The sequence below is a fragment of the Bison bison genome, unplaced genomic scaffold, assembly GCF_000754665.1.
Source record: "Bison bison bison isolate TAMUID 2011002044 unplaced genomic scaffold, Bison_UMD1.0 scf7180017864473, whole genome shotgun sequence".
NCBI lineage: Eukaryota > Metazoa > Chordata > Mammalia > Artiodactyla > Bovidae > Bison > Bison bison.
This window is the reverse complement of record NW_011495034.1, coordinates 12,381,159-12,393,717: the sequence shown is the minus strand read 5'-3', so window position 1 is coordinate 12,393,717 and position 12,559 is coordinate 12,381,159. Positions and strand designations below refer to the sequence as shown.

The window sequence follows — 12,559 nt, the reverse complement described above, 5'->3', positions numbered from 1 at the left end:
TATAATAGTAACATAACCCAAAGGTCACATTGTTTTCAAGTCTTAAGACATTAGATAACTTAATTTTTAAAAAACTTTAATTTTGTAATGGGGTATAGCCGATGAACAAGCAATGCTGTGATAGTTTCACCTGCACAGCAAAGGAATTCAGCCACATATATATATATATATATATATACACACCTGTATCCATTTCCCCTGAACTCCCCTCCCATCCAAGCAGAGTCCATGTGCTATACAGTAGATCCTTGTTGGTTATTCATTTTAAATATAGCAGTGTATACATGTCCAATAATAGGTACAAAGTTTAAATTAAAAGGGGAAAAATGGGGTGGGATGGGAAGGGAGATGGAAGGAAGTTTCAAAAGGGAGGGAATATATGTATACCCATGGCTGATTCATCTTGAGGTTTGACAGAAAACAGCAAAATTCTGTAAAGCAATTTTCCTTCAATAAAAAATAAATTAATTTTTTTAAAGGGGGGAAAAGAACAAGTGTTAAATGTCTGTCACATTTTTTATAAGCACTTTATGGATTTCAAGTATTATGCAATTCTGGGAAAATGTAACAATAATAATATAAGATTTTATGATGAAATAACCAAATATTCTTCCATATTGCCAATACTTCTCAGTGATATTTTAGAATTAAAAGGTGAGTTTTGAGGGCTATGTAAGAGAAGGTGGCAGCTGTTTATCAGGTTCTGTGGGTGAATAATGTTACCTGCCTTATCAGTAAACAATGTTGCAGCCATCAAGCTATCAGCCACTGTAGTCAAGACTGCACCTTAAGGGGATTCACAATGGAGAAAAACAGGATACTGACCCTAGATAGTTAATGAGCATGTCAAAGGAATGATTTCAATGACCCAAGACTCTTGCATCTTCCCATACATAAATGCTTTATGTATTTATTAAATTCATCAACCTGAGATATTTATTTTTTGCTTAATTAGCAGAAATCTTTTGATGTTTACCCAATTTGTTTTTGCAAAATGCCTATATATCCTGGTTGCTCCCTTACTTCTTCAGAACACTCCCTTTTATAGCTGCCTGAGGGCCTGTCTCTTGGGCTTAAGCCCTCAGAAAATTCACCAAATAAAACATAAGTCTCAACTTATAGCAGTGCATTTTCTTTCAGTCAATAGTACCAAACTCCTTATTTAGAAAGAAAATTGATTAGCCATTAAAATTATACAATGATTTCTTCCTTGGCAGTTGCCACATCAAGATATTCTTTATAATAAATTTATTTCATTTTTCTGCCTCTCCTGCCACCCCAGGTGCAAGTGAGAGAAGAGAATGAGGAATTCCAGTATGGTGTGTGTGTGATCTCTCATGTCCAACTCTCTGCGACCCCATGGACTTTAGCCCACCAGGCCCCTCTGCCCATGGGATTTTCCAGGCAGGAAGACTGGAGTGGGTAGCCATTTCCTTCTTGAGGGGATCTTCCCAACCCAGGGATTGAACCCATGTCTCCTGCATTGTCAGGCAAATTCTTTAGCACTGAGCCATCAGGGAAGCCCAATATGGTTGCAGGAAAGCTCATTTTTCATTTTGTCAAGGAGTTTCCCCCTCCTGCAGCTGGGGTATTTCTTGATGATTGTTCATTTCTATGCATTGAGAAAGAACAGCTTCCAAATTCATCAATAATCTATTAAACTTGTTCTAAGATATGTTGAATTAAGTAAGAGATATGGATTGCCCTAGAAGCTTGGATATAGGGAATGGAAGAAACAGAAAGATTTATGTTGCAACGCAGTTAACCATTGCAATGCAGTTAGATGGGAAGAGAATTGGGTGGAATGTCAAGGCCTCTGGGCACTGTGTCAGCTGTCACTGCAAGATGGAGCCCTAGGTTCTCTACTAAACCTTCTCACACCTCCCGCTTCCTCAGCTCCAAGTCATTCATCACGGAGCTCCATGCTTCTCTGAGGGACTAGTTTTATGAAAATCAAATGAGATGATATACGTGAAAATAGTTTGGAGAAAGTAGACCTCATCTTTGCTTGGTACTGACCAAGACTATAAATCTTAATTTAGAATTGTTTTGAATTATAGTTTCCTACAGAAGGAATGATGCTAAAGCTGAAACTCCAGTACTTTGGCCACCTCATGCAAAGAGTTGACTCATTGGAAAAGACTTTGATGCTGGGAGGGATTGGGGGCAGGAAGAAAAGGGGACGACAGAGGATGAGATGGCTAGATGGCATCACCGACTCGATGGATGTGAGTTTGAGTGAACTCCAGGAGTTGGTGATGGACAGGGAGGCCTGGCATGCTGCGATTCATGGGGTCGCAAAGAGTCAGACACGACTGAGCGACTGAACTGAACTGAACTGAACAGCTTCCCAAGTGGTGCTAGTGGTAAAGAAGCCAGCTGCCAATGCAGGAGATGTAAGAAATGCATGTTTGATCCTTGGGTTGGGAAGATCCCCTGGAAGAGGGCATGGCAACCCACTCCAGTATTCTTGCCTGGAGAATCCCATGGACAGAGGAGCCTGGCAGGCTACGGTCCACAGGGTCGCAGAGTCTGACATGACTGAAGTGACTTTGCACAGTCCCATGCATACTTTCTTAAATATGGTTCTCCTCTTAGAGCACTTCTCAGGTACCCAGAAAGTAGACTAATGGAGAAATGAGATAACTTTATAGATTAAATTTTGGCAGGAATTATACTTACAACACCGCATGGTGTATAGTAGCACTATAGACGATGTTTAGAGTAAATCTTCTCTGTTTAAAAAGATGATATATGACAAGAAGAATAAAAGTACCATGAGAAATGCTTAGAAGAGAATCACATGCTCTCAGAACAGTCAGCTTCAATAACTGAGATTCTTAATTTCTTTCTTCATTCCCCAGCTTTCTTTACTCCATCAACAAATTCTGCCCATCCTCCTCCAAAAGAGACTCCCTTCTGTTTCCACTGCCATCATCTTGGTTCAGAATACAACCATTTCTCACATAGGCCATTTCAATAGCCTCTTGGTCTTCCTGCTTCCACGTATTCCTCTTGTCAGTGAAACATGCTGCCCGCCACACCCGCAAACAAAGGCTGTTGCAGCCGTCACTTTACAGCCACCCCAGCAGTGAGCCCTGAGGGAATTCAGGATAGAAGCAGGATGCAACCACTGCAGCCATTCCTGATGGTGCACCCTGAGGAGACTCAGATTTCAGTGAGCCCATACTCTTGCATTTTCCCATTAATGCTACTGCTGCTGCTGCTGCTAAGTTGCTTCAGTCGTGTCCGACTCTGTGCGACCCCACAGACGGCAGCCCACCAGGCTCCCCTGTCCCTGGGATTCTCCAGGCAAGAACACTGGAGTGGGTTGCCATTTCCTTCTCCAATGCATGAAAGTGAAAAGTGAAAGTGAAGTCGCTCAGTCGTGTCCGACCCTCAGCAACCCCATGGACTGCAGCCTTCCAGGCTCCTCCATCCATGGGATTTTCCAGGCAAGAGTACTGGAGTGGGGTGCCATTAATAGAAAGTGCTAAATTCCTTAACTTGAGATGTCTGTTTTTCTTTAATTAATAGTAATCTTTTGATGTTCTGACAACCTGGTCTCCGTTTCACACACTCCTATGTGTCTGACTCCTGCCTTACCTCTTTGGAGCAGTCCCTTAGAGCAGTCTGAGAAGCTGCATCCCAGGCCTCAATCCTCAGTTTTGTCTGCCAAATAAAATATAACTCTCAACTTTTAGGTTGTGCTTTTTTTTTTAGTTGACATACTCTACAGTTAATGGCCCACCAGAAGCCAGGGTGTTTCTTTTAAAATACCTACCAGGCCATGCTCTCTTCTTCTGAATACCATTTAATACTTCTTTCTTATTGCATTTTGAGCAAAATGTAGGTGCCCTCCTGACCTGTAAGGTCAACTTAAAGGTCAAATGATAACTTTCCTGAATGCCTATGTCCTATGGCTCTGTCAGTTTAAAAAAAGGTACAACCTAAAAGTTGAGAGTTATATTTCATTTGGCAGACTTTCTTAGGACTTCAAGTCTGGCAGACAGTCTTTCAGATAAATGCTGAGAAAACTGTTCCGAGGAGGAAGTGGGGGAGCCAGAATGTATAAGAGTTTCTGCAGCAACACCAATATTTCCCAAAGTTGTATTGCAGATTAATTCCTTCAACTTAGTTTTAATCTGTCTCCCACAACAGACTGGAAACAAAACAGAATGATATCCATTTTATAGTATTTGTCACTGCATTCCCAGCACATGACACATAATAAGAACTCAGTAAGCATTTCTTGAATGGGTGGATGGTGAGGCAATAATTAGGATCTCAGATCACAGTTAAGCTCAGTTGTTAAATGAATAATTGATTAGTGACTCTGTTAGTTTCATAGGACTACTGTAACAGATTACTGCAAACTTCAGTGGCTTAAAACAAACAGACATTTATTCTCTCACAGTTCTGGGGCCCGATGTTCAAAATCAGCTTCCCCAGGGCAAGACTAAGGTTCAACAGAGCCATGTTCCAACTCGAGGCTCTGGGGGAGAATGTGTTCCTGTCCAGCTTCTCTGGCTGCCAGCATTCCTCGGCCTGTGGCTCTGTCACTCCAGTCTTTAAGGCCAGCATCTTCAAATCTCTTTCTCCTCTGTCTTCATATCCCCTTCTCTGTGAGTCTGAAATCTCCCTCTGCTCCTTCTTGTAAGATACCTGTGATTGTATTTAGGGCCCACCTGAATAACTTGTATGTATTACTGTGCTCTAGCCACCATACAAAATACCACAGGCCGGGTGGCTTAGAAAACAGAAAAATTATTGTCACGCTTTTGAAGGCTGAAAGTCCCAGATCAGGCTCCAGCAGGGTCCAGTTTCTGGTGAGAGCTGTCTTCCTGGCTTACAGACAACTGCCTTCTCACATCTTCACATGGCCTTTCCTCTGTGTGTACACATGGGAGGGGTAAGGGGCAGTTAGAGAGAGTTCTCTGATCACTTCTCATGGACGCTAATTCTTCTTTATGACTGCATTTAACGTCAATTAACTTAATAGAGCTGGAGAAGGGAATGGCTACCTGCTCCAGTGTTCTGGCCTGGAGAATTCCATAAACTATAGTCCATGGGGTTGCAAAGAGTCAGACATGACTGAGTGACTTTCACTTTCACTTTTCACCTTAATAGAAGCCCCATCTCGGAATACAGACACACTGAGGGTCATGGCTTCAATATACAAATTTGCTGGGGGTTGGGGGGGTGGTGTGTGCACAATTCAGTCCATAGCACCCAGGCTAATCTATCATCTCAAAATCCTCAAACACATCTGCAAAGACCCTTTCTCCAAGTAGGGTAACTAAGAGTCACAGATTCCAGGGATTAGGATGTGGATGTAATTTGGGGTCCACTTTAAAGCTTAACATAATGAGGGAGCAAATTGAACTGCTAAACTTACATATACTCATAGCTGCTCAAACATGATTTGTGTCAATGGGGAATAGTTGCTCACAATTAATAAACAAGGTAAAGCAGAATAGGAATTTATAAGGACTTATGTAATCACCATCATAGGAAAACTTAAATAAGTCCAGACACTGAACTTATAAGCCAGGGGGTTATTATTTTCATTGCCAAAAAAGCCTTCTCTCCATATGGATTGATTGTCACACTCTTCTTTTAAGTTGCCAATTCTATAAATGCATTTGCAGTTCAACTTGATTCGTGTTGAACTTTTCAGAAAGAGTTACTGAAGAAGGTTTTTATATCTATCTTTGCTTTAGCATTTACTCCCTCTGATGTAAAGATAACAATATAGCTGACATTTATTGAACATTTGCTGTGTGCCAAGCACTGCACCAAAAGTTTTATATATGTATTTAATTTAATGCTCACAACAGGGAGGTACTATTATTATCCTTCATTAACTGATGAGAACTCAGAGGTGTGGAGAAGTGAAGAATTTGTCCAAGACCATAGCAAGGAAGTGTCAAACAGATATGCAAACCCCTACATTCTGACTCTAGAGCTCATATTGTGAATTGCCACTTGATATTGCCTGGCAGTGATGGTTTAGTTGCTAAGTCATGGCTGACTCTTGCGTCCCCCTGGATTGTAACCCACCAGGCTCTTCTGTCCATGGGGTTTCTCAGGCGAGAATAGTAGAGTGGGTGGCCATTTCCTTCTCAGGGGATCTTCCCGACCCAGGGATCAAACCCATATTTCTTGCATTGCAACTAGATTCTTTATCACTGAGCCAGCAGGGAGCCCTGATATTGCCTGGAAGATATCATTAAACACTCCATTTCAAAAAACTTACCATGGGAATAAATTGTTATAAAAATTCACATCAGCATCTAGAACTTTAGTATAACAAATTTTTGCACTGTTAATTGTATTAGGGTTTTCCAGAGAAATAGAACCAATAGGATGTCTGTGTGTGTTTGTGTATCTATCCTCTCTATCTCTACATATTCCTATCTATCTACCTTCCTATTTAGAGAGATACAGAGATGGATTTATTTTAAGGAAGTGGCAAATGCCATTGTAGAGGTTGGCAAGCTTGAAATCCGAAGAGCAGGCTGGCAGGCTGGAGTCCAGGGGAAGAGTTGGTGTTGTAGGTTGAGTCGAAAGATACAATTTCCACTTCCTCAGTGACCTCAGTGACCTCAGTCGAAAGATACAATTTCTACTTTCTCAGTGACCTCAGTCCTTTATCTCAAGACATCAACTGAGTGAAAGAAGTCTATCCATACGATGGGGTTAATCTACTTTAATCAGTGTCTACTGATTTAAATGTTAGTTCCATCTAGAAAATATCTTCATAGAAACATCTAGACTGATGTTTGACCAATATCTAGATACTATGGCTTAGCCAAGCTGACGTGTAAAATTAACTCTCCCAAGTCTGTGTCTTCTCAGCTTGGCACCCATATATACACATCTCCTTAAATCATACTTAATCTCAACATAAAGACAATAACAAAGTCATACTTTTGCCCAACATGGCACAACTAGCCTGCACACAACTGAAAACACACTAACCTTTTCCCCAGAAGAGGATGCAGACAACTTGGGGAATGTTCACTCTTCTCCTTGACATCCTGTTAGTTAAATACTAAGATGTAAAGTCAATATATCTTATCTGATAAGGGGATAAGGGAAAGGAGAAAACAAAAATATTTTATACAGACACACACACAGAGACAAGCATATTTAAAATGAAATAAGGAGTAAATACTCATGACAATTACAGTCTTTATTTCTGTAACTGATCATATTACTGTAGCTGGAACTTACAACTACCTTCTTCCAATATCCATTTTGTACTCCACTTGTTTCAGCAAGTATCTCAGCTGACCCTGTGGTTCTTTACCTGGTGGGGTGACCTAATGAGCCATCAAATGGCCTTGTTGTAACTGAGCCTATAATTAAACATTCCCACAACCTTATTGCTCTTCAGTCCCTAAGTCATGTTCGACTCTTTGTGACCCCCATGGACTGTATCACACCAGGCTCCCGTGTCCTCCACTATCCCCCAGAGTTTGCTCAAATTCATGTCCACTGAGTCGATGATGCTATCTAACCGTCTCATCCTCTGCTACCCTCTTCTCCTTTTGCCTTCCATCTTTCCCAGCATCAGGGTCTTTTCCAATGTCTTGGCTCTTTGCATCAGGTGGTTGAAGTATTGGAACTTCAGCATCAGTCCTTCCAATGAATATTCAGGGTTGATTTCCTTTAGGATTGACTGGTTGATCTCCTTGCTGTCCAAGGGAGGCTCAAGAGTCAACTCCATCATTACAGTTCGAAAGCATCAATTCTTTGGTGCTCAGCCTTTTTTATGGTCCAATTACCCACAGACTACTGCCCCTTTTATTCCACTTCCAACTTGGCTATGACGATCTTATTTTGCTGGACTGCAGAGAATAGAAATCTGCGTGAATGAGGATTTCTATCACTTCATCAAACCAAGTGAAAATGTCTGTTTGTCATATAAAAGATAGTGTCAGGAATCCATTTTTAGCTCCTTATTGCTGTACTCATGTGTGAAATTACCCACAGGGGAAGAGATTTGTGTATAAAAGAACCCTTATTGGCCTTAGATGTGATTGGCTGCACAGATTACACTGCCAAATGAATTGGTTTTGCAAACCAAACAGAAGGCACCATAAACTGAACTCAGATTACAGTGGGGGTATAGGCTTGACATGAGTGACAGCCTCAGGCCATGGAGAGGCAAGGGCCCTGGCTGCTGCTTCTCTCCTTAACAATAAGATTCTTGGAGGGTAAGTTTGTTTCCCAAATATTTAAACCTTAGTGATGTCTTAGTTTTCTGATATGGATTGAAAGACCATTTGGCATTTTAACTAAGGCACTTATTAACTTATTTTCTGTCTTGATTAGATTAGCAAGAATTTGGGGTTATTTCTTTTCTCCCAATTGGAGAAAGCATGTGGAACCAGGCTTGGAGGTCAGTATTCTTAGTCCTTAAAAACAACCAATTTTGGTGTCTGTCATGCGCCATGTCACATTTAATATTTTCTGTGCTATGACTCAGAATAAAGAAATATTGCAAAATGTAGCCAGAGAAATTTAGCCCCCCCCCTTTTTTTTCCTTTAAAAAAATGAAGAAAAAAGAAGAAGAGGAAAAATAAAAGGAGACAAGAGTAGGAAACAAAGCAATAATGAAGCAGATCCAAAGAATTTGAAAAAGCTCGGGCCTTTGTGGGTAATTTATTTCCAGATCAGTAAACCCAGAAGCAGAACTTTTGCATTTTTAGTGCCCTTAATAATAATAAAAGTGATCTCGTTAGGTTAGGGCAAGAGCCAAAATTAGGAGGTCAAGTACCAGCGTGTTTATGTTGGTGTTTCTGTGGAGGCAGGTCTGTCTAGTTTCCTTGCCCTGAATAGCAGCTGGCTCAGGCTCAGGAGCAATAGATCAGAACCAGGAAGGGCCTTTTGTCACAGGATCCCAGTGAGGACACAGTTTGCAGCCTGCCCAGCAATGGCCAGCTGCCTCTGGTTCTCTCCCTACCATTCCACTCCCAAGTTCAAGGTGTGGTCTACAGATCCTTGAGATTCACATAGCTGCTAAGAGACGTGTCGTCATTGATAATCCATCTTCTCCGTCCTGCCCCAGGACACTCAGAAGGTCAGCTGTGGTCCTCAGGGTCCACCTTTCAAACCACATATCAAGTGGGGACTCAAGACCTTGGGCTCCTCAGGCAATTTAGTTATGAAACCCAATTTTACCTATGCATAATATTGGGACTTAAAAATTCCACGGCAGCAGCATTATCATTAATTATGATTCATTCTTTTGATTGGTATTTTGCCCAACTTTGTCACTGATGAATCTTTAAACTACCCTGGTACCTAAGATCTCCAAACTATGAAATCTGGTTCTGTTTGAAATAGTATTGGTCTTTTTTGTTTGTTTTTTGGTCTAGAAATCTCGATTAGATGTGCCAGTAGCTTTATCTTTATATATGCATTTCATATCACAGAGAGTGGTAGTACTAGGGAGAGGAGCCTGTGCTTTATGTGCAGAATATTCAGGACAGTTTCACAAATTTAATGAAGAGTCTAATTCTTCCCAGGCATAACTTGCTGCTGGAAGTGCCAGGCCAGTCTCCATACACAGAAATTCTTCCCAGCAGCTATTAAACTTCCCCTTTACCAGCCTGTGTGTGTAACCTCCGTCATTCCATTTACCCATGGTTGCATTGAAACTGCTAAATTTGCAGATTCCCAGACTCTACTATCCTAGGTATTTTCTAATTAAGAGTTTAAAGTGTGGAAAGTGGGGGCTTTCCTGGTGGTCCAGGTCTTAAGGCTCCATGCTTCCTGTGCAGGGGATGTGGGTTCAATCCCTGGTCAGGGAACTAAAATTCCACATGCCTCATGGTGTGGCCCAAAAAAACCAAGTTTTTAAAAAATCCAATTAAAAAAATTTTTTTAATGTAGAAAGGTTTGATTATATCTGTATCTCTTTAAAAGATGAATAAGAACTACAGAGGATATGATTATTGTGGCCACATATTCTTTATGTACCTGAAATACCTCCATGTCAGAAACCATGTCTAAGACCTAGAAATATCCTTGAATTCATTTCTGAGCAGCTTCCTTACGCAGTTGAAAAACCAGTTTCAACTCTTAACCATTCTCATCTTTCCATGGCAGGCTCATATCTACTAGAGCCCCTTTGTTTGGTCAAGGCAACTAGTCTTTTGAAGTTTTACCAGTGATGTTGTCCTTGAGCTATGAATGCTCAAACTACCACACAATTGCACTCATCTCACATGCTAGCAAAGTAATGCACAAAATTCTCTGAGCATGGCTTCAACACTATGTGAACCGTGATCAGATGTTCAAGCTTGATTTAGAAAAGGCAGAGGAACCAGAGATCAAATTGCCAACATCCGCTGAATCATCGAAAAAGCAAGAGTGTTCCAGAAAAACATCTATTTCTGCTTTATTGACTATGCCAAAGCCTTTGACTGTGTGGATCACAACAAAATGTGGAAAATTCTTAAAGAGATGGGAATACCAGACTACCTGACCTATCTCCTGAGAAATCTGTATGCAGGTCAAGAAGCAAAAAATAGAACTGGACATGGAACAACAGACTGGTTCCAAATAGGAAAAGGAGTACATCAAGGCTGTATATTGTCACCCTGCTTATTTAACTTACATGCAGAGTACATCGTGCAAAATGCCGGGCTGGATAAAGCTCAAGCTGGAATCAAGATTGCTGGGAGACCTCAGATATGCAGATGACACTACCCTTGTGGCAGAAAGTAAAGAGGAACTAAAAAGCCTCTTGATGAAAGTGAAAGAGGAGAGTGAAAAAGTTGGCTTAAAGCTCAACATTCAGAAAACTAAGATCATGGCATCTGTTCCCATCACTTCATGGGAAATAGGTGGGGAAACAATGGAAACAGTGAAAGACTTTATTTTTTTGGGCTCCAAAATCACTGCAGATGGTGATTGCAGCCATGAAATTAAAAGACACTTGCTCCTTGGAAGAAAAGTTATAATCAATCTAGACAGCATATTAAAAAGCAGAGACATTACTTTGCCAATAATGGTCCATCTAGTCAAAGCTATGGTTTTTCCAGTAATCATGTATGGATGTGAGAATTGGACTATAAAGAAAGCTGAGCGCCGAAGAATTGATGCTTTTGAACTGTGGTGTTGGAGAAGACTCTTGAGAGTCCCTTGGACTGCAAGGAGATCCAACCACTCCATCCTAATGAAAATCAGTCCTGAATACTTATTGGAAGGACTGATGTTGAAGCTGAAACTGCAATACTTTGGCCACTTGGTGTGAAGAACTGACTCATCTGAAAAGACCCTGATGCTGGGAAAGATTGAAGGCAGGAGGAGAAGGGGACGACAGAGGAGATGGTTGGGTGGCATCACCGACTCAATGGACATGAGTTTGAGTAGACTCCGGGAGTTGGTGATGGACAGGGAAGCCTGGCATGCTGCAGTCCATGGGGTCGCAAAGAGTCAGACACAACTGAGCAACTGAATTGACTGACATGGTATTTCCTTCCTCCACTCTTCATATGTATCCTTGGAACCACAGGAGGTGGTTGTTGTCCTGTGCTCATCTACCATACATGAGAACCCTTCAGGGATGGTGTTCTCTCAGGCTACTCAGCTTCTCTCAAGAAAAGTTCAGAATGTATTTGGATCATTGATGTTCAAAGTGGTTATTGGTATAATTTAATTATTGTCTGCCTTGTTTGTTACTATTTTCTATTCCTTGCCCTTGTTTTTTGTTCCTATTTTTATGTTTCATTCCTTTTTTGCCTTTTGTCATCTTAATTAAATATTTTATATCATTCAAATAAATTAAAGTAAAAAAAAATTTTTTTAAGAAAAGTTCACAAGGCAGGACCTATCAGGTAAGCCATAGTGGTTCTGAGGTGTGTGTGTGTTGTGTGTGTGCATACACACACTTAGACAAAGAGAAAAAAATACATGTTAATGAATATAGAAAAGAATTATATGGGGGGATGGCTAATCCAAGTTTTTCAGTCCTGTTTCCTCCTAGCTATTGAGAAATTTTCTTTTCCTACATCTTTTGTCTTTCTAATTGGACCTTATTTTCTCCCTCTTTCCACTTGTATTTTCACTAAGCTTCCTCAGTTCTACAGTTCAGTCACTCAGTCATGTGCAACTTTGCAACCCCATGAACCGCAGCACGCAAGGCCTCCCTGTCCTTCACCAGCTCCCGGAGTTTACCCATACTCATGCCCATTGAATCGGTTGTGCCATCCAACCATCTCATCCTCTGCCGTCCCCTGCTCCTCCTGCCCTCAATCTTTCCAGGCATCAGGGTCTTTTCAGATGAGTCAGCGCTTCGCATCAGGTGGCCAAAGTATTGGAGTTTCAGCTTCAACATCAGTCCTTCCAATGAACACCCAGCACTGATCTCCTTTAGGATGGACTGGTTGGATCTCCTTACAGTCCAAGGGACTCTCAAGAGTCTTCTCCAACACCACAGTTCAAAAGCATCAATTCTTCAGTGCTCAGCTTTCTTTATAGTCCAATTCTCACATCCATACATGACTACTGGAAAAACCACAGCCTTGACTAGATGGACGTT

At 41.2% G+C, this 12,559-nt stretch overlaps 1 protein-coding gene across 1 annotated transcript in view; it reads left to right on the top strand.

Annotated features, from left to right (window-relative positions):
• The window catches only part of SLC35F1 (solute carrier family 35, member F1), a 167,707-nt gene that overhangs the window by 142,747 nt on the left and 12,401 nt on the right, over positions 1 to 12,559 (top strand). The gene's annotated exons all lie outside the window — the stretch shown is intronic.